The sequence below is a fragment of the Melitaea cinxia genome, chromosome 30 (genome assembly GCF_905220565.1).
Source record: "Melitaea cinxia chromosome 30, ilMelCinx1.1, whole genome shotgun sequence".
Taxonomy (NCBI): domain Eukaryota; kingdom Metazoa; phylum Arthropoda; class Insecta; order Lepidoptera; family Nymphalidae; genus Melitaea; species Melitaea cinxia.
The window spans coordinates 7,519,635-7,545,078 of NC_059423.1; the positions used below are offsets into that span (position 1 = coordinate 7,519,635).

At 35.5% G+C, this 25,444-nt stretch overlaps 1 protein-coding gene across 1 annotated transcript in view; it reads right to left on the bottom strand.

The window, feature by feature from the left end:
- LOC123668262 (fasciclin-3) overlaps window positions 1-25,196 on the bottom strand; it is a 191,715-nt gene extending 166,519 nt beyond the window's left edge. Inside the window, exon 1 of the mRNA XM_045602032.1 lies at window positions 24,955-25,196. The gene's annotated coding sequence lies outside the window, so the exon portion shown is untranslated. The remainder of the gene's footprint in view (window positions 1-24,954) is intronic.
- Window positions 25,197-25,444: the final 248 nt, after the last annotated feature.

Below are 25,444 nucleotides of genomic sequence, written 5' to 3' on the forward strand. Positions count from 1 at the left end.
ATACTAAGGATGTACCTCGACCTTACAGAAGATCACAGCTAAATAACCCTTCTTTCAAGCAGTGTTGTGTTCCTGTGTGAGTAATTCAGAGAGCTCGTGGTCTGGGTCGGCAACGCGTTTGCGATGCTTCTGGTGTTGCACGCGTTTATAGGCTACGGTAACCATTTATCATCAGGTGGACCGTACGCTTGTTTGTCGACCTAATCGTCAATAACTTTTTATTCATACAAAAGTTCATATACATTTGTTTAAGCTTTCCATTTTCAAATTATTAAAACATTAATTACACTTAATTTGTTAATTTTACAATTAATTTTATATGACAGAAATAATGCCTAAGAAAATGACTCGGATGGTGATTGCGGAAAATCAGTCGGTTTGCGGAAATCGGAATGTTTGGCGCGAATTTGGGAAAGCCTATGTCCCGAGGAATACAATAAGCTGAAGAAGAAGAAATTATACTTAAAAAATAAATAATATTACTTGTTTTTTACACTATTTTCTATCAAAAAGCAATAATCAACGATCAGCAAACAATAAAGCCACGAGGCGCATCTAGTGATACGACCAAAACGACATCATGATAGAAATATTTTGACAATTAAATATCCATTTAGCGTGCATCGACCCTAATTGTTGAATCTATAGTAACCTTTAAGGGTTCAGTGGATAAATGAAATATATTAAAACAATAAATATGTCTTCGACTACAAAGCTACAAAACATGAATTGTGAACATGAAATAAAATTAATAATTAAATTTCCCATAAACTGTTTTTGTCGTAATGACACTGAAACAGAGTGTAAGCGTCTTGGCAACAAGGACAAGGTTTTGTCTCCATATAAGAGAATTGGAGCTTAATTAGACACGATACACTTAGATAGATTGGCGGGTAGTTTAATAAAATTCTAAAACATACCTAATGATTCAAAAGTGCGTTTGAAACTTAAATAAAAATTATTGGTATACTAGCTGTGCCCGCGAATTCGTCCGCGTGGAATTGAACAAAAGAGTTATTGTTCAGTTCGCAGATTTATAAAATAAATTTCTAAAATAAAAGTAGGCTAAGTTACTCATTTTTAAATTGGCCAGTGAAAGTCCCGTCAAGATCTGTCCAGCCGTTTCAGAGATTAGCCGGAATAAACAGACAGACAGATAAAAATTGTTAAAAATGTTATTTTTGTATATGTACCATATGGCATATGCATTTAGTAAAATGCGGTTATTTTTATATATTGCAAACAGACACTCCAATTTTATTTATTTGTATAGATTACAGAGACGGTCTTATCACTAATCCTGATCTCGTATAAACAACCCCTGTACGTGATGTTGCGGTGTTTATTACAGTACGACGTCTTGGTATCTTTTGTGCGCTAGTTTGACGCACTTGCCCTGTTTCTGTTACGCTTCACACTCTACAGCGCCCAGTTGTGTATCTTAGACAGCGTCCGGAAACAAAACAAACTCGAAATATGTACGAGTGTGTATGTGTATATATATATATATATATATATATATATATATATATATATATATATAAGATTTGACAATAGTCACAACAATAGGATTAGGTTCGATCTTCGCATATGGCAAACGTTTGTACCTAAATAGGCGATATTGGTTTTTATTGTGGTCAGGATGTTTTTTATTGTTATATAGAATAATTTTAATTTTTCATTTTAGTTAGTTACAGACTAAAAAAATAATTTTCATAAAATGTACTGGTGTTTCCTCAATTTTGTATCGAAACGATTTTTTTTTCTGATATGGAAAAGTTTATTTATCAAAACGTACTTTCTTGTTCATCTGTGTTAAACAAACACAGATGATTTCGTCAATGTTACTTAGAAAAAACTTACTTTTAAAAAACTTCCATTATATACTTAGTAAACTCATCCGAATCCGAGGGTATATCGAAAAAAAAAAGAGTGTGCTTTAGACCTCGCGACTGAAATAAAACTACTTTAGCAATAGGTTATGAGAGAAAGAGAGAAAGAAAATATGTACTCGCACCTCCCTGTTGCTCTGTTCGCCTCGCCCGATTACACTTTTTGTAACGCTCTCGTCACGCATTCACCAGCTTACTGCCCTAGTCAAGCGTGCGTAAGCAAGTTTTACTTCAAAAACATTTATATATGGAGAAACAAACAAACCATCAATATATATAAACAATGTTACATTTAGTCTTTATGTTACGGTATGCGGTATCGAATGTCAGGCCCTTTGTACGGAACCGTCCTGATAATTTAATTAACATACATTGCTTAATGCGGTTGAACCTTTGTGAAGCCGGCTTTGGAGCCAACGGGCCAGTGTTGGTACAATGCAAAAATTTATTTACATTAAGGGCTAACAGAATTAGCAAGTTGAGGCTGTACTGTACTGTTTTTAACGGTAACAGGTAGATATTTCATTTTCATAAAATATTTTTAATTTGTTCATTAAACTAAGTCACAATTTGTATTTGGTTTTTTGAGTTTATTACGATAAATCTAGATTATGTCGAATTCGGAACACGACGAATACGGAACAAACGATTTTAAATAGTTTAGTTGGGGTCCTCGTTTATATTTTGCCCCAGGGTCTTTGATTATAGCTACGCGAATAATATCCACGCCGATAACTACACAGTCGCAACAAAACATTGGCCCATTCTCCGGATTCGGCCAATATCGTTACCAACATTGGTTCAAAATGTAAAGAATTTCTCTTTGAGAGGAAGCTGTTAAAGTTTCAACAACAGCCGTACTCTTTTATTGTGGTTTGAACAAACGGAAACATTTTTATTCAGCTAAGTACGAGAACAATTCAACAGAAATTTGTTCAAACTAAATGCATAAACAAACAGACGGTAGACTTTTATATATTAATATTACAGGGGTTGAGTATGTGTATAGTAAACATGTAATAAAAATGGGTATGATTTAATACATTGTATACATTTTTGAATACAATTATTGTTACTTGCTGTGACATGTTGTTTTATAACGTTATTCCACAAAAATTGGCAAGACATTTTTTTTGATTTTTTGGCCCTTAGGTTCGCCGTGATCCTGCTTTCTACTACTGGGTTGAGAGGTAAAAAAAAAATACGGATGCCAATTTTGCCTACCTTTGGAACAGATGGTCGTGTGTATTGTGGGTGTTATTTATTAATTACCTGAAACAAAGAATTAAATAAAAATTATATCGTGTGTATGTATTTATATTTCTTCAGACATATTTGAGACAAAATTGAATCTTAATAAAAAACAGCATAATTACAGCTTATACGATGCTACGCCTTATAAGTATAGCAGTAACAAATAACATAAAGGCAGGTCAAACTGCGCACATTATCTAGTCTGAAAAAATTTATTTTAATTACTTATCAGCTAATCACTGACTGTTGTCTGGATGTTTGTGCAGTACTTGGGGATCTCCCCACCGTGCCTTGGAAAGCACGTTAAGCCTGTTGGTCCCAGTTGTTATCGTGTACACCTGACAGCGATCGTTACTCATAGTAGGTAATAACCGCCAACCCGCATTGGAGCAGCGAGATGGTTTAAGCTCTGATCCCTTTCCTACACGGGGAAAGAAGCCTCTGCCCAGCAGTGGGATATTACAGGCTGAAGCGTTAATCACTGACGTCCTGTCTTGCTAGCGTAAGCGCATAATGTTTAGATAATCCTACGTTTTCTGAAATTTTACCATTTACAACCCAATTTTATATATATTTTTAACAGAGTATAAAGGAAAAAAAAGAATAGCGGAATCGGTCCAGCTGTTATCGAATTTTAGATAAAAGCATTACGTTTATTTATATAGGTACTAGCTTTTTTTGATAAAAAGTATCCTATGTTACTTCTAATAGCTCCAAAAATGTGTACAAAGTTTCAAGATGATCGGTTAAGTAGTTTTCGCGTGAAAGCGTAACAAACAAACTTAAATTAACATATATAATATTGGTAGGGAAGTATTGATAAAAGCTTGATATAATATTTTTAATCGATAAGTTTATATTGTATCTCTTTTTTTGTTTTGTTGTACGTTTGCATCCTCTTTGTATTTCCTTGTCCTTGTTGTAAATTATGTACAATGTGTTATGTGTGTTATATCATTTCAACCTGATGCAGTGTGTTTTCACAAATAAATTTATTATTATTACTATTATTATTATTAATATATTAACAAAGTATCTGAAATATAACTTCACTTGCTAAATATTCAATTATAAATTAAATTCCTCAAATATGACTTAGGTCTAACTGCAAACCTAGTCACGTAGATAGGCGGAGATGGCATTCTAAATTATAAATTAGATAATACATTTTAGAGTTGTTCCTACCGGAAACAGGATGACGTTACATGAGCAAGCTAATTTGGAAATAATATTAACTGAGGTAGGGTACGGAAATATTCTGCTCAAAATCTGGAGCCACGCATCTGGGAAAGTACCTCGGCCTTACAGAAGATCACAGCTAAATGATACTGCCTTCAAGCAGTTGTGTTCCTGTGATAAGTAAGGTAGAGAGCTCTTGGGTAGGTTCGGGGGTAAAGCGGCAACGCGCTTGCAATGCTTCTGGTGTTGCAGGTATCTATAGGCTACGGTAATCGCTTACCATCAAGAGATCCGTACATTTTTTTGCCGACTTAGTTTAAAAAATATAGTTTAGAAAGTTTACATTGTTATATGCTATAAAAACGTCTTACACTCGACGGCTCCTACTCCTTAGTCTGGGGTCCGGAAGTATACTATACACAAGCACAAACGCCGAGACCACGGCAAACACCTGTAAGACCAATCCAAATGTTTGCCATGTACGCTTACGTTTTAGCCTGTAATATCCAACTACTGGGCATAGGCCTCTTTACCCATATAGGAGAAGGAACCGAGCTTAATCCACCACGCTGCTCCAATGCGGGTTGGCGGATATATTCTCTACTATGAGTAACGATCGCTATCAAGTGTACATGATAACAACCGAGACCGACGGCTTAACTTGCTCTCCATGTTTGCCATGTGCTGGGATCAAATCCCTCAACCGACAACGCAACAGCCATAAGCCAGTGTGGTGACCGTTGAGCCGTGCGACCATAATGGTTATTTATCATATTAGTTCTCGCTTTAATCTATAAACATTTAGCAACAAAAGAAAACCTCTTCCAAACTATACGTATTTATATTTTTCTAAAACAAAATATCTCGCCAACTGTTATTTAAAACAAATTCCAGTACAAATTTAGCTTTAAACGCCTTCTTCGCGATGGCCATTAATCACGGACTCCTCAATTTACGCTAGGGCTGATCTTGTTCACGAAAATATCTTAAAAATTTCTAACATCTATAAAAATGAATAAAATTAGTGTCTGTTTGTTAAATTAAAAAAAACCGCTTTTTAACAAATGCATCATTCATTCATTCATTACAGCCTATACAGTCCACTGCTGGACATAGGCCTCCACAAGTTTACGCCAAAAATAACGTAAACTCATGTGTTTTGCCCATAGTCACCACGCTGGGCAGGCGGGTTGGTGACCGCAGTACTGGCTTTGTCGCACCGAAGACGCTGCTGCCCGTCTTCGGCCTGTGTATTTCAAAGCCAGCAGTTGGATGGTTATCCCGCCATCGGTCGGCTTCTTAAGTTCCAATGTGGTTGTGGAACCTTGTTATCCCTTAGTCGCCTCTTACGACACCCACGGGAAGAGAGGGGGTGGCTAAATTCTTTAGTGCCGTAGCCACACAGCACAACAACAAATGCATATGGACACGGTACATATACCAAAATAACACGTTTAACAATTTTTGTCTGTCTCTCTGTTTGTTTCGGCTAATCTATAAAACGGTTGGACCAATTTTGACGGGACTTCACTGGCATATAGCTGATATAGTAAGGAGTAACATGGCTTTTATGAACTGAACAATAACTTGTAAGGACACAGCTAGTAGTTTATAAAATTTTCATTTTTAAAAACTTTCAATTTTGATCATTTTTGAATATCATATCAAAAATTGACCGCTCCAGCGGGATTCAAACCCGCGTCTCCGACTGACCGTGTCGGCGCTCTAGCCAATTAAGCTATGGAACGATGTACCCGCTAGAGCGAAATTTTTGATATGATGATTTTTATTTTCGGTTTAAGCGAACCGTGGCGCCGTCTATAGTGAGTTCTTAAAAAAAACCTTAACTATTCAAAGTTTCATATTACAATGAAAATCTTTGCCAGGAGACGACACCATGCTATTCTTAATATGTACGATTTTTATTTTTGTGTTACCCACACATTAGGAATTCTAAACATTTTTGAATATCATATCAAAAATTGACCGCTCCAGCGGGGTTCGAGAGACGCGGATTCGATCTCAATTTTGATGTTTTGATTACGCGTTGGACCGGTGGTGGCAACTGACTTATGCTGGCAATCGCGGTTTCGGTAGCCGCACATGACACATATTTAAAGTCTTGTTGCGATCTGGACGTAGCCGACTACGTAGTGTTGTCGGACTATCTAGTCTATGACAAGAGTTATTGATGTGGATGCACTTACAGTAAATTTGGAATTAAAGATCACACTTTTGAACATAAAACTAATATGTAAAATATATTGTGTGATTAATATTAATTAGATAAAAATGAATAACTGAGGTAGAGCGCAGCAAGATATATCCTACTTAAAATCTGGAGCAGCCAGACTGGGGAAGTACCTCGACCTTACAGAAGATCACAGCTAAATAATACTGCTTTCAAGAAGTGTTGTGTTCCTGTTGTGAGTAAGGTGACCAGGGCTAGTAGGAAGAACTAGGGGTTACCTCTCCAACGCGCTTGCGATGCTTCTGGTGTTGCAGGCGTCTATAAGCTATGGTAATCGTTTACCATCAGTTGAGCCGTACGCTTGTTTTTCGACCTTGTTGTTTAAAAAAAAAGTAATGTGGCAGGTTCTGATTTTCCTACTTGGAAGAAGAAACCTCGACCAGCAGTGTTTTAGTTTAATTACAATCACAATAGCAACGATTTACGATTCACAGTCAAAAGAAAAAAATATCCAATTTAATTAGCTAATACAAAGCACTCGAAAATATTTGAAAGTTAATAAAAACTCTTTTAACCACATCGTCCATTTTCAAAAAAGTTTTAAATTAAAAAAAAATGCAATTATCCATGTTTCAAAGTTACAGATAATTGCAGACGCGTGGGACGTCACGCTTCAAGTGGCACTGAATATTTCTAATTTAAAATATGGGTCGGAAGTAACAGACGGGGCTGAAGGGTTAGACCTTTGTGCCTTTAATCGTGCTGTATATAACAAGTATGTAGTATTGTATATATGTTTAAGTTTAGGTTTAGTTTATTTGTATTGTATATATTAATTATTATTTATATGCCAAACAAAAATAACCTAATTCTAGTAAATTCAAAAGCACTTTTAAATCATCATTTTTCAAATTATAATTACAATCCTGCTGTTGTAAACATTTCTCTAGATTTTTATTAATTTGTATGAAATCAATTACTGTTTGACAGACTTCAAAAAAGGGGGTTCTCAATTCGATTGTATTTTTTAGTGTACCTCAGAACTTTTTACTGGGCCGATTTCAATAATTATTTTTTTAAATCGAAAGTCTAATTCTGGTCATGTGATCTCATTTAAATTTGATCGAAATCTGCCCAGTACCTTTCGAGTTATTTCTAATGATGTTAATTTACTCGACTTTTTTTTTCGTGTGCCTACGTTGTATTACAGATCGACGTAAGCTCCAGTCATGTAGCAGACATTGAGGAACAGGCATATGTCCAGCTGTGGGATATTACAGGCTGTATCGTGATCGAATCTATTAATTAATTGAATAATTTAAATATATATGACCCATACAAAGAAAATTATAAAACAATCCATCGTAAAGTTCAACCCTATTTCTAAAATGGATGCTCCTCGGTCCCATCGCTAATTACTTTTAAACTACACTAGCCCGAGCTTATTAACGCTAAACCTAAAGTCCTTTCATGCATTTTATATGTATGAGGACGGTACGGTTCAATGAACCCGCTGAGTTTTTAATACAATTTGCATACTTCAAAGGTTGTGTACTTCAAGTGTTGGGCTCAGTGGTTACCGTCAAAATATAGATTTTTAAATTTTCACGGTCGTTAACATCACTTTTGAACCGACTTCAAAAAAGGAGATGGTTTTCAATTCAACTGTTTTTTTTTGTGTATGTTACTTCAGAAGTTTTTATGAGGTGGACCGATTTCGATGATTCTCTTTTCGTTGGAAATGTGGTGCTTGTCATGTGATCCCATTTAAATTTAATTGATATCACTTTTTCACACATTTACATACATTTACTACTTACATTTCACACATTTTATATCACTTTGTACTACTTGTCGATGTAATTATTGAAATCGGGTTTTTTTTTCGTTTGCTAGCAAACACAATTATATAACATAACTATATGATTTTGTTAGAAAATACAAGGTGTCCAGCCGAACTTCGTACTATGCCATTATTTTGGCCACCCATAAATTACGTCACAAATAGGGGGGGGGGGGGGGGGAGCGAATTAAAAATAAAAAAAATAATTTTCCCCATTCACTAAGACAACTCATTAATTATAACCACCGAGCATATGTCATACAACAAAAACAACAATGGATTTTATTTACAACAATCGTTCCCACGACTGTCGTTGGATATTCGAAAGTGTTTGTTTTAGGTCGCGTTATGATTATGAAGCTATAGACATAAAGAGACAGCAAGCTATACTATGTACTTGATTGCCTATAATTGGTGAAATGTTAGAGATGCACTGTATGCAACATCTGATAAGTGCATTTCGTGCTAAAAAATATTTATTTTATTTCAATTATTTAAAACCAAAATAAATATTATTGACAATAATTATAAAACAACGCTATGTGGCTACGGTAATAAAGAATATAGCCACCCCCTCTCTTCCCGTGGGTGTCGTAAGAGGCGACTAAGGGATAACACAGTTCCACTACCACCTTGGAACTTGAAAAGCCGACCGATGGCGGAATAACCATTCAACTGCTGGATTTGAAATACACAGGCCGAAGACGGGCAGCAGCGTCTTCGGTGCGACAAAGCCAGCCCTGCGGTCAGCAACCCGCCTGCCCAGCGTGGTGACTATGGGCAAAACATATGAGTTCTCGCCACGCCACTTTTGGAGGCCTATGTCCAGCAGTGGACTGTGATAGGCTGAAATGATGATGATGATTTTTAAACAACCCCATTACGGGTATTGGTGTTTAGAATTACTGATCATGGGCCTTAAAACAAAATCTTTAACCCTATAACCATCGACGATAACCAGGCTTCTTACGCAAAATAAGAGATTAAAAATAAAAAAAAAACCGTACAAGAAGAATAAAAATTAGACTTGTAACGACGAAAACGAAGGCGTGTTTCTTTAGATCTCAATGTAAGTTCTATAGCTAGCTTTAAATATTTTACTTACATTAGCACACAGATATTTTCTACATTAGCTATACTAGCTATGTGGCTACGGCAGTAAAGAATATAACCATTCATCCTGCAACATCCCACTAATGGGCATAGGCCTCCTTCACCATTAGGAGGAAGATCGGCGCTTAATCCACCACGCTACCCCACAGCGTTTGCGTGCATCGTTGGCGAATATATTCCCTACTATGAGCTATGAGTAACGTTCGCTATCAGGTGTATATGATAACAACCATGACCGATAGTTTAACGTGCTCTCCGACACAAAGCGGGAAGTCCCCAAAACGTATTACTGATATCATTTTAGACAAAGAAGTTTTATAAATACTAGACCAGTGATTCCCAAAGTGGTCTATATCGACCCCTAGGGGTCTATGACAACCTGCAAGGGGTCTACGTCAACGAAAAAAAAAATTGGGGTCCATGAAATGAAAATGGGGGTCCACGATAGTGGATCTCAACACATACACTGATAGTACCTATTTACTTACATCACACTATCTTGAATGTTGATAATTTATTATTAAAGCATCAGGTTCATCCTTCTCACTAAAAATATTGACTTATTGCTTATGTTATTTTATTTATAGTTTATTTTATGTTTATTTAATGTTACGTATATTTTACATAACAGATACAACATTTTATTTTGAGTAGTTTTAATTTAAATTCAATTAATAAATGTATAAATTAACATGTGTTTTTACTTTAAGTTTTTAACACTAAACTTCACTACAGTTAGAAATTTACAGGAAATCAATATCAGGTAAGTACCAGTACCAGTAGGTCTACCCAACACGGAAAAACATGGCAAGGGGTCTACGACACAAAAAAGTTTGGGGAACTCTGTATTAGACTAAAGTATGGTATAGCATAATATAGTATAGCCAGCTATATCTAGCATCAACCTGTCACTGTCCCTCATAGTTCCGCGTCATTGTTTCGTATGTATGTAACATAATTACGTAATTTAGTTTTTCAACAGTAAAAGTGAGTTAATCCTAAGGAAAATCAAAAGAAGTTAGACAATGTCTAGAGTTTTAAAATGTACACTGAACGGTTAATAAATCTGGTATGTAACTGGAGTTTACTCCTTAAATAATTACCACGATAATTTAAATTTAACGCTTTCTATTTAATTTATCAAATTATAACTACTTTAAAAAAAAACTTTAGACCAAACGACTGAAGTAAAACTTACGAAGCATAGCTCCCTCTCTCTTTCTATCTTCACTAACTTATATCTCCCTCTCAACTTCCGTTCGCCTCGCCCGATCACTTATCGTATTACTCGTGACGCATTTCACCAGCTTACTCCCTACATGAAGCTTGCGTAAAGAAGTTACTTCAATAAAACTTTAAAATTAAAACATAAATTGAGGCATGTTATTGTTTCTATTTGAAGAGAAGTTCTACTAATCGAGGTTTGTTATTATTATCGGTACAGTAAATGCTTGTATACCTACATTTTACAGCTGAAAGCGCTGTAAAGCATCACTGGTGTTTCGTTGTTTTTTTTTTTAAATATATATAACTATGTCGGCAAACAAGCGTACGGCTCACCTGATGGTAAGCGATTACTGTAGCTTATAGACGCCTGTAACACAAGAAGCATCGTAAGCGCGTTGCCGACCCTATCCCCAATTCCCTAGGAGTGTTTCACACGATTTCTCTCTCCACATTTTTTATACTACGGCCTTATATCACATAAAAAATTCAAAATCATAAAAATAACTTAATTCAAAGCTACAAAATCACGAAAAGCAAGAAACGCGCTGCATTTTATGGTGTTAGTATTATTCCGATCGGTTCAGTAGTTTTCGCAGTACAATCGAACAAAAAACGGACTCTCCATTAGTATAAGATAGATTATGCGTGCTCTATTCAGCACATTTAGTTTTAAGATTATTTTATATCCATTGCTCTGTAACGTATAGTTGTCAATGGTGATTTAAATATATAAAAAAAACAGCTAATGTTTTAACGTTATCTTAGTAAGCTATTTCGCCGCGTTAGCGCAACGGTAGCCAGCATATAGCACAGCCATGGATTGTACCTGTTGCGCTGGCGGTTGCGGGTTCGATCCCCGCACATGACAAACATTTGTATTACCCATACGGGTGGTCTGGGTGTTTGTGCAGTCCTTGTGGGTATCCCCACCGTGCCTCGGAGAGCACGTTAAATCGTCGGTCCCGGTTGTTAGCATGTACACCTGATAGTGAATATTATAGTAGGGAACATATCCGAACATAACCCGCATTGGAGCAGCGTGGTGGATTAAGCTCTGATCCTTCTCCTGCACGCGGAAAGAGGCCTATGCCCAGTAGTGGGATATTACAGGCTGAAACCAATAGTAAGTTATTTTGTATTCTTAGGGCCTGTTCCACCGGTTGTGGATAACGCTATTTAACGGATGACGATACAAATAGACTGCCGAAATAAAGTCGGGAGTTGTAATTGGCCAGTAGGACCTGTTTCTCCTCAATTAATTAACTGCTACTTTAAGATTAGTATATGCGAATAGAAATATCTCATAAATATTGTAGAATTCGATGGCAAAAAAAAAATATAATGAATCAAAAAAATTTACTGTCGGATACTGTCATCCGTCAAATAGCGTTAACAACAACTGGTGGAACAGACCCTTAGATTAGCGAACTTTTAAAATTAACAATGCAATTGTTTTCGAAACATTACAATGACCGTGAGTTCGCATGCGATTCGCGATTCTTAAATATTGTTGAATTTACTGTTTGCTAACCGACTTTCAAAAAAAGAAGGTTCGTTAAGTTATTTTTACGTCATTCGAAAATTACTAATATATAAATTTTGTCAAGTGTCCCATCTGAAAACTATAAACAAAATAAATAAATAAACATCTTTAACATACACACACGGTCGCGCTTTCCTGAGGTAAGCAACTTTATGCCTGTGTTACAGATAACAGTGGACTGACCCCCGACTGTAAGAATAAGAACCGAGGTGTTATAATATATTATCTGTATTATACGTGTGTATTATCTGTGTCTTGTATGTTGTTGCTATGTTTTTTTATCTGTATCGAACGATGAAATGAATGACAACGGCTGCGACCCAGTGACTGTGATATATAACAAAGCCACACGACTGTTTAATATGACGTTTGTAAAACTAAAATATTACTAGTAACCTTTTTTTAAAATTATTAAAAAATTGCAAGATATTTAACTTTTGCTATATTTAATAGGGGGCATACGAACAAGCATTACGTTTAAATAATACATTTTATCATACAAACATAACGTTCACTTATAATGAGATACAATCAATATACTATATTATGATGTAACAATTTTTACCTCTGAAACGCTTAATCGAAACATTTATATACGCATTCTTTTACTTTCGATTAAAAAATATTCATGCTGTCCAAACCTTTAACATGATTTGCTAAATTACTATATAGCTGCACTCCCTCAAACAATGTTTTCATACGATAACGTGATCTTAAAAACTGAAAAAACGCAAAGATAAATTTAAAAAGCGCTGACGTCAAGGTAATAACTGTCAAACAGTATCTGTGAACCGTCTGTCCCGACTTGACTCCCAAACATGCGACGCGGACATCAACAGGTGAAGATAGAAAACAGATCCGGTACAAAATAACTTTCCCTTCTCTACTTGTCAAGGATAACTTGACATGTTTTTTTTGGATAAGTTTGTTATATTTACTTATTTATACAAGAATTACGAATGTTCGTCTTGGCGAAATCATCTGTGCTCTTTGGCACTATTGAAAGCCATTTTGACCGGAAAAAGAATGTTTGTCCGTCTGTGCGTAATTGATTATCGAGGTTTTACGTATTTTTAAATATAAAAAATCTTTTATTATTATTACGTGAAGTACAAACTTTGTGTCCCTTTTTACGAAAATTGCGCGGACGGAAGAGTTTGAAATTTCGCACACTTATAGTTTATATAGGGAAGGAGTGCAGATGCTAATTTTTTTTTTAAATTATGCATAAAAAATATAGCAAGAAAGAAAGAAAGAACATTTACTTGATCACACACAAGAGACAACAACAAATAGTTTAAATCGACTATAGAAAGCAACATACATGATTATGATACCCTTTACACACACTACCATGTATTTGACACAGATACGCATATATATACTCTTTTGTTTATTATTATAGAAGTATAGTCTTTGACAACAGAACCTTGATAATGTTCAAACTTATCATTTAAATTAACTATGGTCGAATTTCGACCACTGGCGACCACTAGTCTCTTTAATTGAGCTAACAAATTAAATTCTATAAAAAACAAAGTTTATCTTCTTGAAATAGCCGTGTTAATGAAGTACTTTTCATTCGTAAGGATTCATAAATACAAATATCTATAACACACACACACACGGTCGTCTGTTCCTACAGTACGGTACATAATGCTTGTGTTATAGGTGACAGTCGACTAATATAGCTACATAAAAGTACATATCTTACACCTAGACTCGGAGCGGGAATTGAAACCACTATCGCTGGAGCAGAAAGCGGGCTCTCTGTACACTGAGTTAATGGGCTAATCAATACTAAATTCATAAAAAAAATATGTGGTGTCATGGGACACCAGGTAAGAACGAAGTTCCTTCGGGTAGAAGCAACACAATTTGAAAAAAAAAATGTTGAATTTTATTTCATTATATTTTCTAGTACTTGATTTTTTTTAATTTTGTTAATTGGTTTTTAAATAAGTACATAAAAGTATTCAGGAAATTTAGTATTTTAGAAAATAACAAATACCGTAAAATAAAATAAATCAAACAAAGTAATAATAATTATAATAATTCAAACTATTAAGTGAAATAAAAAAACACATGTCTTTATTTATTTTTGTCGACAGTATAAAATTACATAAATAATTTTAAAAAAAGTTTACTAGTAATATTTTAGTTTTACAAACGTCGTTATTTATACAGTCGTGTGGCTGATTTTACGTCACTTCCGTTATATATTTTTCTTACGGTTTTAGTATCACATTTTTTCAGTTCGGTCGTCCAGCCAAATGACAAGCCTGCCGTAAGGATCGTTCCAAAAATATAGCTATTCGCCGTTTCACTACTTTATTACGAAAATATCACGATGTAAATTGTATACGACTGACCCACCACTGTGCTCCTATTGTGAACTCACGGTCGACGATCGGAATCGAACACGAGTTGAAGAGCTAACACGTAACATTACAACTCAACCATAACGAGTAAATTATAGAAAATTGTTACGGCTTTTGTGTCATTTGAAATATAACACGTCTAACTTTTTGCATATTTTAACTGACTTAAAAAAAATCTCAATTTTACTGTATTTTTTGTGTCTATGTCTTTCTATTCTCGTAATTTTCTACGTGGTGAATGCGTGACGAAAGCGTTACAAAAAGTGTGATCGGGCGAGGCATTTACCGAGGATGGCTATAGGCTATGTTTTTCTCAAATTAAAGCCAAAAGCTTTTAAAGCCTACTTGAATAGAGACAATTTGTTTTTTTTTTTATAATATTCTTATTTTCTTTAATATAATTCCAAATGTGCAATAAGGTTTTAAATATAATAGATACAGCAACATCTTCCTGCCCTTATCCCACTTATGTAGGGTCGGCACATGTTTTCCTCTTCCATTCCTCTCTATTATTCGTCACTTCTGACACTTACTCCTTTCATTCTCATATCCTCACCCACACAATCCACCCATCCCTTTTTTGATCTGCCGATGGCTCTTCGTCCTTCAACATTATCCCTAACATTCTTTTACCAATATAACGTTCATCCCTCCTCATAACATTCCCATACCACGCTAACCTATTGCTCCTCATTTTCTCCGTCACAACTACTTTCAAACTTCCCCTGATATAATAATATAATATAAATTAATTAATAAATATATATAGCACCGAAATCGTATAATTGTTTTGTTGACACATAACAAAAAACGCAGACGAAGCCGTGTGTATCATCTAGCTATTTATAAAATGATCTCGATCAGAAATAGCACAAAAACGGCTGGAGATTTTGCGTGAAGCAGCAGGCGGTCTTAATCTAAATATAGACTTATTATTAAGCGATGGTATCTTAACCGATTCGCGATGTGGATGTCTTGCTTGTTGTGATTACCTATTTAATCATGGTTTTACTTGTCTCTATCTATTTATCCTCATTAAGACGAATTTTGAATTGAAGAGAACTTACATTAAGGACCTTTTAACGAGTGCTTGTAAAGTTGATGCTGTTGATTGACGACGCCTGTCCCAGCACTGGCTGTTGAGCTGGTCGCGGGTTAAATCACCACTCACGATAGACATTTGTATTGGCCATGTAGATCCATCCTACTGAGGTAGGGCACAGCAGGAATTTCCTGCTCAAAAAATGGAGTAGCCCGACTGGGGTAGTACCTCGACCATACAGAAGATCACAGCAAAATAATACTGTTTTCAAGCAGTATTGTGTTCTTGTTGGTGAGTAAGGTGACCAGAGCTCCTGGGGGGATTGGGGATTGGGTCGGCAACGCGCTTGCGATGCTTCTGATGTTGCAGGTGTCTATAAGCTACGGTAATCGCTTACCATCAGGTGAGCCGTACGCTTGTTTGCCGACCTAGTGACATAAAAAAAAATAGATATTTGTCGTGGTCTGGGCGTTGTATTGTGTGTGTTCGGACTCCCGAGAAAAATCTTACAGGGGTACAAATACTTTGTTTTGATCGAAAGGTGGTGCGTGTCATGTGATCCAATTTAAATTTAATTGACATCTGATGACTACTTTTTGAGTAATCATTGATAAAGCGTATTTACTTGACTATTTTTTCGTGTATCTACGTTGTGTCGATGTAAATGAAAACGGTTTTTTCCTTTGCGAGCAAACACAAATATTGTATGATTTTGTAGTCGTCTGCAAAAGTATTAAATTAATTAAAAAACTACAAATGTACAAAATATATTTAGAGCTTCGTCGCCTGGTTGGTTTCTAACACTTTAGTCGATGTAGTCGACCACACTTGAATTTTATTTTTACTTTACTGTCAAAACTGTCCTTCATCTGTTCTCACCTTTGGCAGAAACGAACATTCGAAAATAAATTTTAACTGAAGTAGCCCTACTAGTACCGCAGGAAATTTACCCGCCGCAGGAAATTAGCCCGACTGGGGTAGTAACTCGACCTCACAGAAGATCACAGCTAAATAACACTGTTTTCAAGCAGTGTTATGTTCCTATTGGTGAGTAAGGTGACCAAAGCTCCTGGTGGGAATTGGGGATAGGGTTGGCAACGCGCTTGCGATGCTTCTGGTGTTGCAGATGTCTACTATAAGCTACGGTAATCGTTTACCATCAGGTGAGCCTTGCACTTTTTTGCTGACCTAGTTATATAAAAAATATTCAATACCACAGACTATATATATACAACAAAAAAAATACATAATCCTTTTCTGTCATTCTACCCTCCCCACAGAGCATAATTAACAAACAAAGCACGTAAAATCTTCGCTGTCTCGACGCCAATTTTAACCTACATCTATACATACTAATTTTATAAAGCTAAAAAGTTTAATGGTTTAAACGCGCTAATCTCAAAAACTACTGTTTTACACTTAAAACTCTTTTTGTGTTGGACAGCCCATTTACCGAGGAAGGTTATAGGCTATATAACATCACGCTATGACCAATAGGAGCAGATCATTGATAAGAAATGTCACGAAAACACGAAAAATATTCTTTTTTGAAAGCTTCCGTTGCGTGCACTGCGTAAATGGTTAAAGCGACCCAAAAATTAAGTATAACGGAATTGACTGCCATTAAAAGTTCTAAAAAAGAGTCCGCGACAGTACATCTATATTTTAAGGCTAACTCATTATAACCGTTTTTATGGTCGAGTTTCTTCTAAAATAATGCATTATTTACGAAGGTGGTTTTATAGATATGATATAAGTTTTTAATTAACTAAATAAATTATTACAAGTATTTACTGTGTGGCTACGGTACTGACGAATATAGCCACCCCCTCTCTTCCCGTGGGTGTCGTAAGAGGCGACTAAGGGATAACACAGTTCCGCTACCACCTTGGAGCTTGAAAGGCCAACCGGTGGCGGGATAGCCATCCAACTGCTGGCTTTGAAATACACAGGACGAAGACGGGCACCAGCGTCTTCGGTGCGACAAAGCCAACCCTGCGGTCACCAACCCGCCTGTCCAGCGTGGTGACTATGGGCAAAACACATGAGTTCACGTTATTTTTGGCGTAAACTTGTGGAGGCCTATGTCCAGCAGTGGACTGTATAGGCTGTAATGATGAAGTATTTATTTTTTAAACAAAATTATCCTTGACATAATTTGATTTCAATTAATATCTAAGATATCATAGTTTTAAAATAACTCGGCAACGAATGAATGATAACAAAAAAAAAAAAATGAAAAGGTAATTTTATTGCATTAAGAAATAGGGGTTGCTGGTAGAAGGGTGAAAATTTAGTTGTATGTATTTTTTAATGCCAAATCACAACTGGGTGGACTACCCTTAACATTTAGGGGGATGAAAAATAGATGTTCGATTCTCAGACCTACCCAATATGCACACAAAATTTTATGATAATCGGTCAAGCCGTTTCGGAGGAGTTTAACTACAAACACCGCGACACGAGAATTTCATATATTAGATTGAAAAGTACTTCATCAACACGGCTATTTCAAGAAGACTTTGTCTTTTATAGAATTTAATTTGGTAGCACAATTAAGGAGACTAGTGGTTACCCAGAGGTACCAGAGAGGAGAGAGAAAACCAAAAAATAATGAAAAAAGGTTCTTACCTTTTTTTAAAAAATTTCAATTTGACTACAGACTTTGACAATCAACAAATTAAATAGTATAATATGCATGTATGTATCAAATACATGGTAGTGTGTATAATTTTTTTTTTATCGATTTAATGTATGTTTTATGCATAATTAAAAAAAAATATTAGCATTCTGCACTCCTCTATATAAACTATGAGTGGTCGGAATTTCATACTCCTCCGTCCACGCAATTTTCGTAAAAAGGGGTACAAAGTTTTTGCTTTACGTATTAATATATGACCGACGCCCCGACGCCGCGTCGCAGCGCGAGGCTGTGTATATCGTCTGAGTTGACAATAATTTAAAAATAATTGAGTGTATTTTTTCCTCAAATTAACGAAAGCAAAACCGCAAGACCCATATAGCCTTTTAATAAACATCGACTTATTCCACCGATACACTCATGTAGAACAAATCAAGAACTGCTTTATTCAAGTAGGCTTTAAAAGCACTTATACCGTCACTATACACAGTAGGTACGCATTAGTTATAGCTGCGGTAAACTTATCACGCATAATTGTGTTTGCTGGCATACGAAAAAAACCGCCTTCTTCAGCGACAAGTACTCGTACAACGTAGGTAAAAGTAAATACGCATTATCAAAGATTACTCCAAAAGTTGTAGATCTCGATGAAATTTAAGTGTAACCAACCACATGATAAACATCGGCTTTCGATTAAATTAAAAATCATAAAAATCGGTACACTCAGTAAAAAGTTATGCGGATTTTCGAGTTTCCCTCGATTTCTCTGGGATCCCATCATCAGATCCTTGTTTCATTATCATGGTACCAAACCAAGAATATCTCCTTTCCAACAAAAAAAAGAATTATCAAAATCGGTTCATAAATGACGAAGTTATCCCCGAACATACATTTTTTAAAAAATATACGGTCGAATTGAGTAACCTCCTCCTTTTTTGAAGTCGGTTAAAAACTCAAAGCTTACGCTTCGAAGTCTTCGCCACATAAATTAATAAGCAACAAAATTTTCATTATAGTAACACGACGGTTAAAATCAAAACCCACATCAATAAATAGTAAAGGAAACACCATCAGAATGGCCATCTTTGATATCGTGTTATGTCTACCCCAAAAAACTGTACAGACCGCTAACGACTAACTACAAACAGTTTTAATTGCCCGTGTGTGTAACGGATAGTCGGATTTGGACTGAAACTATATGCGTCATTTGGTTTCACCTGCGACAATCACGTCTTAGAATATTTTTTTTATTCAGATTTATATATTTTGCCATCTCCATAAAACTATATTTTCGACGTGACAACGTCTAATAAATCGATGAATCATTTCTCATCCCCAAAAATGGATGACCCGTTAGCGTTACGCCCATCTTCAACTCGATTGGCCTATGCGTCCGAGATATTTTGTTATGACGTTGTCACGTTAAACTATTGTCCGTTAACCAACTTTACAGACAACCAATTAATAATATTACTATGGTTAAATTTGGTCGATTTGATCGTTTAGTATAAGGCGTTTATAAAAATACTTCTGGTGTTGCAGGCGTCTATAGGCTACGGTAATCTCTTACCATCAGGTGAGCCGTACGCTTGTTTGCCGAACTAGTGCCGAACTATATATATATATATAATATTTTTTTATAATTTGTACTTATTTTCTTAAGTTTCGATCGTCTACAACGACCCATTTAGTTAACTTACGTGCAATTTTAGTTATTAAGGTCATTAAGCATCTCATTTTTCATGTAAAAAACCAAAAAGATAATAATAAGAGTCAAAAAAATTCAAAATATTCAATTCAATAGCCGAAAAATTGGGCATTTTCATTCAATTTCAATTCAATTATTTCAAAAAAATTAAAACTCGAATATCTCGAAAACGGTTAAGTTTAGGATGGGGGGTTCCATAGTGAAATCATTCAGAAATGGCGTGTACTACACGCCCTTAACGGATCTAGGTCGACTTTTCCTGTAACCCTGTATATATATATCTAAAACACATTATACTATAGCACTCAACAGTATCATTATTGAAGCCCACTAATATCGATTTCTACCCACGTTTTCTATTCATGGCGTTATCATAACATTTTCCTATAATAATAGTTTCAGTCTCGTCACAATTTTCCATCGACTTGAATAGGGCGAATTCCCCTTTTGTCAATAGTCTCAAATTTCAGAACTCTTATTACTGTCCCTTAATGGAGGCTTCAAGTAAATTGAAAAGATTCATGACATCTTCGAACATAGTTTTTCAAAGTTGTAGACCCATAGAAACGAACACAGCAAAATATACATTTCAAATCGGTGGTAACTTCACAGTAACCATAATTTTATTAATTAACCTTTTTTTTACGTGGGGAAAATCCATCATGGATTCCCTCCAGCGCGGGGGCGCCAGAGGGTTATGTCAGACTCCTAGTGACTAAAAACGACCACGTGTGAGCAGTCATCCGCCTGGGTGGGGCGAGATGGGGTCGCGCTAGCATTCGCCACCTCGCCTCAGCGGAAGGCCCAGACAAAGCCTCCGGGCCCCGATTAATTAACAACCCTTGCTTCGACCCTTTTGCATGAAAAAAGACATCTATGCCCAGCAGTGGGATGTTACAGGTGGAATAAATCTTAATATATATAAATACGCATCACGTTTTTTGTCCGCAACGGACTCCTAAACTCGTAAACTACTTAACGGGTTTTAATCAAATTTGCACACCGTTTGCAGTTTGATCCAACTTGAAAGATAGGCTATATTTTATTTCGATATATATAACTATTATATACACAAAAATAAGGCGTTACGAAGTTCACCAGACCAGTTTGCAATATATATATATATATTTACAAAGTAATATAATTAGAATTCTTAAAATGACGATTCAGTACTTTTAAATTCAATTACTTCAAAAAACTACAAAACGTATAGACCCTCATAGTCTCTCATAACTCAGTATGAGAATTTGCTCAGCATTAGTCCTTGTTTTTTTGAGGTTTATGAGATATTTTCCATAGAGTAACAATGGTTTAACAAATGATTAATGTAAAGTTTAATAACGAAACTATTCGTACGTAAACTTACAAACGTCTGTGGGCTGTGAAGTCCCAAACGGGGGTGACGGACCAAAAACTTTGAGAACTTGTTCTTTGTTTCTACATCAAAGTACGAGAAGTATTTAACGATACGTTGTAATCTCAATTCTCTAATCTATAAACTATTTCATCATAATCAAAGAGACATCTTAATTACAGATACTTATAAAACTAATTGTTTGCGACTTTATGTTACCAAAGTATATAAAATTTTCAGTTTTGGTTGATTGTTGAATCATCGTGGCGTGATATGATATAGCTTAATAAGAAGGTTAACAAGCGATGACGACAGTTGTCAAATATGTAATTTATTAACCGATCGATACAAATAAATGAAATTGGAGTGTCTGTTTGTAATATTTAAATAATCGCTTTTTACTAAATACATATGGATGTATACGACATGTACTGTACATATACCAAAATCCCAATATTTTTCTTACAATTTTTGTCCGTCGGTCTGTTCGTTTGTTTGTTTGTTCTGGCTTATCTTTGAAACGGCTGGACCATAGCTGAGTAAGGAGTAACTTAGGCTACTTTTATTTTAGAAATATACTTATTTGGTAACTCTGCGAACTGAACAATAACTTTTTTATTAAATTCCACAAGGACGAAGTCGCGGACACAGTTAGTTTATCTATATAAATTGACGACCACGTGTGACGTGTCGCCGGTGTCTAAATACCGACGGTCGCGAGTTCGATTTCAGCTCTGAATGGATATTTGTGTTTATACAAATATTTATTTCCGGTCCGGCTAGTTGTTAGTCCTTGTGGGTCTGTCCACCGTGCCTCGGAGAGCACGTTAAGCCGTTGGTCCCGGTTGTTATCATCTACACCTGATAGCGATCGTTACTCATAGTAGGGAATATATCCACCAACCCGTATTAAAGCAGCGTGGTGGATTAAGCTCTGATCGTTTTCCTAAATGGGGAAAGAGAGCAGTGGGATATTACAGGCTGAACAAAGCACCGAATTGTATAATTCTTTTTTATCGTTACCAAGGTTTTGATTAAAGAAAGCTTACTGAAATTGATAAATTAACAAAAAACAAAGTGTGTGTACTTATGTACGCACGTAAGAAGTTATACTTCATTGGCTAGCTAACTTCACGTTGCTAACTTAGTCTTCGTTGATTAGCTAACTTTAGGGTGTCATTATTTTTACCTAACGCGCCAAGCGAAATATAACTTCAAAAATATGGCGATACGAAGATCGCCAGCTAGCTAATTAATATTGTTACATGACCTTACAAATTGTCTTCTATATGTTACTAACGACATCAAATCGTCACATTTCAGTGGAAATGATGTCATCTTAAGTCTAAGTGACTTGACTATTTGAGTTAGGGAGCAGAAAATATTTTACACGAAATAGACGACTGGATATTTTATGGATGAAGATGCCGTGTAACTCAATAATTATGTTAGATATCACATAAGAAACGAGTGAGCTTTAGACCAAACGACTGAAGTTAAACTAACGAAACGTAACTCTTTCTATCTTCACTAACTTATATCAACCTCTCAACTTCCGTTCAACTCGCCCGATCACTTATCGTAACACTCGTCACGAATTCACCAACTTATCCCCAAGTCAAGCGTGCGTGATGAAGTTTTACTTTAATTAATAATTGTCTCTTTCTTGCAAGGGACGTTGCGGTAAAACGTAACTCTCAACTCTACTCTTTCACAAGATTTCACTCCCCTAATTATTTCATAGCACGTTCACTACATCGTTTCTTTAAGAGTAAACTCAGATTAAGCTCAAAAAAAATTGTACATACTTCGGACGATTACAATTTTATTATACATATATATATGCTATAATTATACATAATATTATCGGCTCCGTATTGTCAGGATCAATAAGTAAATACCAAAAGAATGACTCACTCGTACGTCAAAGTATATAAGGTCGTACAGTATAGAAATTCATAAATAAATTTATTACATATGTATGTAATATTCATATATTCATGTCATATAGGTAATTTTAATTAAGAATATTCGACACGTATCGATCGTTAAATTAATTGATTTTAAATAAGCCATATTGATATATTGTAGAAATGAATTGATTCATTCAGCCTGTACCAACCCCACAGCTGGACATGGCGTCTTTCTCCATGTAAAAGGGTCGAGCGTAATGCACTACGCTGCTCCACGGCGGCTTGGCGGGTATATTAAGAAAATAATATCCAACTACTAATAATATTATAAATGCGAAAGTTTATACGGATGGTTGTTTGTTACTCTTTAAGTAACTGATTGTGATAAAACTCGGTACGTAGATAGCTTGAGTTCCAGAATAATACATAGGCTTTATAATAATAACTTTTATCTCGACATTCCGGGGAAATCTCGAAACGCACTAGGTAGTTATTATTTAAAAAAATCAATCCTTTTTGTGTCTTCTCCATTTTACGTGACATTGGCGAAATGATTCGTGCTACTTTGGGTCTATTAGAAGTCATTAAGCCTGATAGCTTAGTAAATGGAAATTATGAAAGAGGCAAAAAAGAATAACAAAAAATTCTTACGAAAGATATTTAAACAATGACGAAAACTGCGTTAAAATTGATAAAATAAGTGAAGTAAAAGAATAGACTGTTTCAACGCGAAGCAGTTTTTTCTTAATTTTTTTTTTATATAACTAGGTCGGCAAACAAGCGTACGACTCACCTGATGGTAAGCGATTACCGTAGCTTGTAGACGTCTGCAACACTAGCAGCATCGCAAGCGCGTTGCCGACCCTATCCCACAGGACTCTGATAACCTTACTCACCAACAGGAACACAACGCTGCTTGAAAGCAGTATTATTTAGCTGTGATCTTCTGTAAAGTCGAGGTACTTCCCCAGTCGGGCTGCTCAATATTTTGAGCAGTAAATTTCCTGCTGTACCCTACCCTACCTCAGTTAAAATTAATATTGCCTAAAAAGATGTATCTTTAAGGTCTAAAGAGTTATATAAGTAAAATATCTCAGTATCCATCTTAATAGAATACATTTTTTTTGGCTTTTTATAAATCTATACATATAAATAAGATAGCATTCATCAAGCTTCGAGTATATTTAGTTAATTAGACCCTATTAAGTTTTGATCGGAATAATGTCACCTAAAAACCGATAAAATAAAAATTCTAGAACACCGCTTCCTTTTTTTCCAAACTAACCCGAACTTGTTCATAACCACTTTCAAATACCAAGCTCAAATAAAAAAAAGTACAAAAAGGTCCGATAGGTAGAATAAAAACTTTTTACATGAAAATCTGACGCTAAAACCATTTTCCATTCAAATATAAGCACGTATAATGTAGTCATACCAAACCCGTTAGCATTTGAAAGTAACCTAACAATGGAGGTAACCCAATAATTATACAACATAAAAGAACACTTGAACACCGCTTTGAAACAAAGAAAACTAGAAACTGTTTGAAAGTTTTAAAAATCAACAAAGGTTATTAACGTTAATAATGCTAACCACGCGTTTCATTTCGCACTGTATGAAGATTTCGTCAAAAGTGATTACACTGAATATAATCTAGATAAATAGATACAAACCTCGATAAAGTCGAACAATCGCCGGTGACTCACAAATGCACTTTTTTAAACACAAAGTTGATTTTGAACTTTTTGAAAGAGTTTTTTTACGCTTGAACGCGGCACTGACCGCCTACGCCACACCTCAAAGCACTTTCAAACCGGTTTAAACGGTCACGTAAAAGTAGTCTCGTTTCCCGGACAGAAGCGACACAAACTAACCCCACGGCTGTTGTCTGTGGACTGGCGCGCGGCGCGAATGGGAAAAAGTTTTTGGTGTTGCTACGTGTAGAAATATATTTTACCTCAAATAATACTTTGTTCTATCAACATTGTATTTCATTGTAACATTTGTTCATATAATCATCAAATATGAAGACTGCCACTGTATTTTAAATATCTTTTTAGTGGTACATGCTTATTACTTTAATGCACCGACATTTTTAAGACGTATTTTATGTTTATGCTATGTGTAGATACTGAGATAATTTACTCTTACTATGGTATTCTA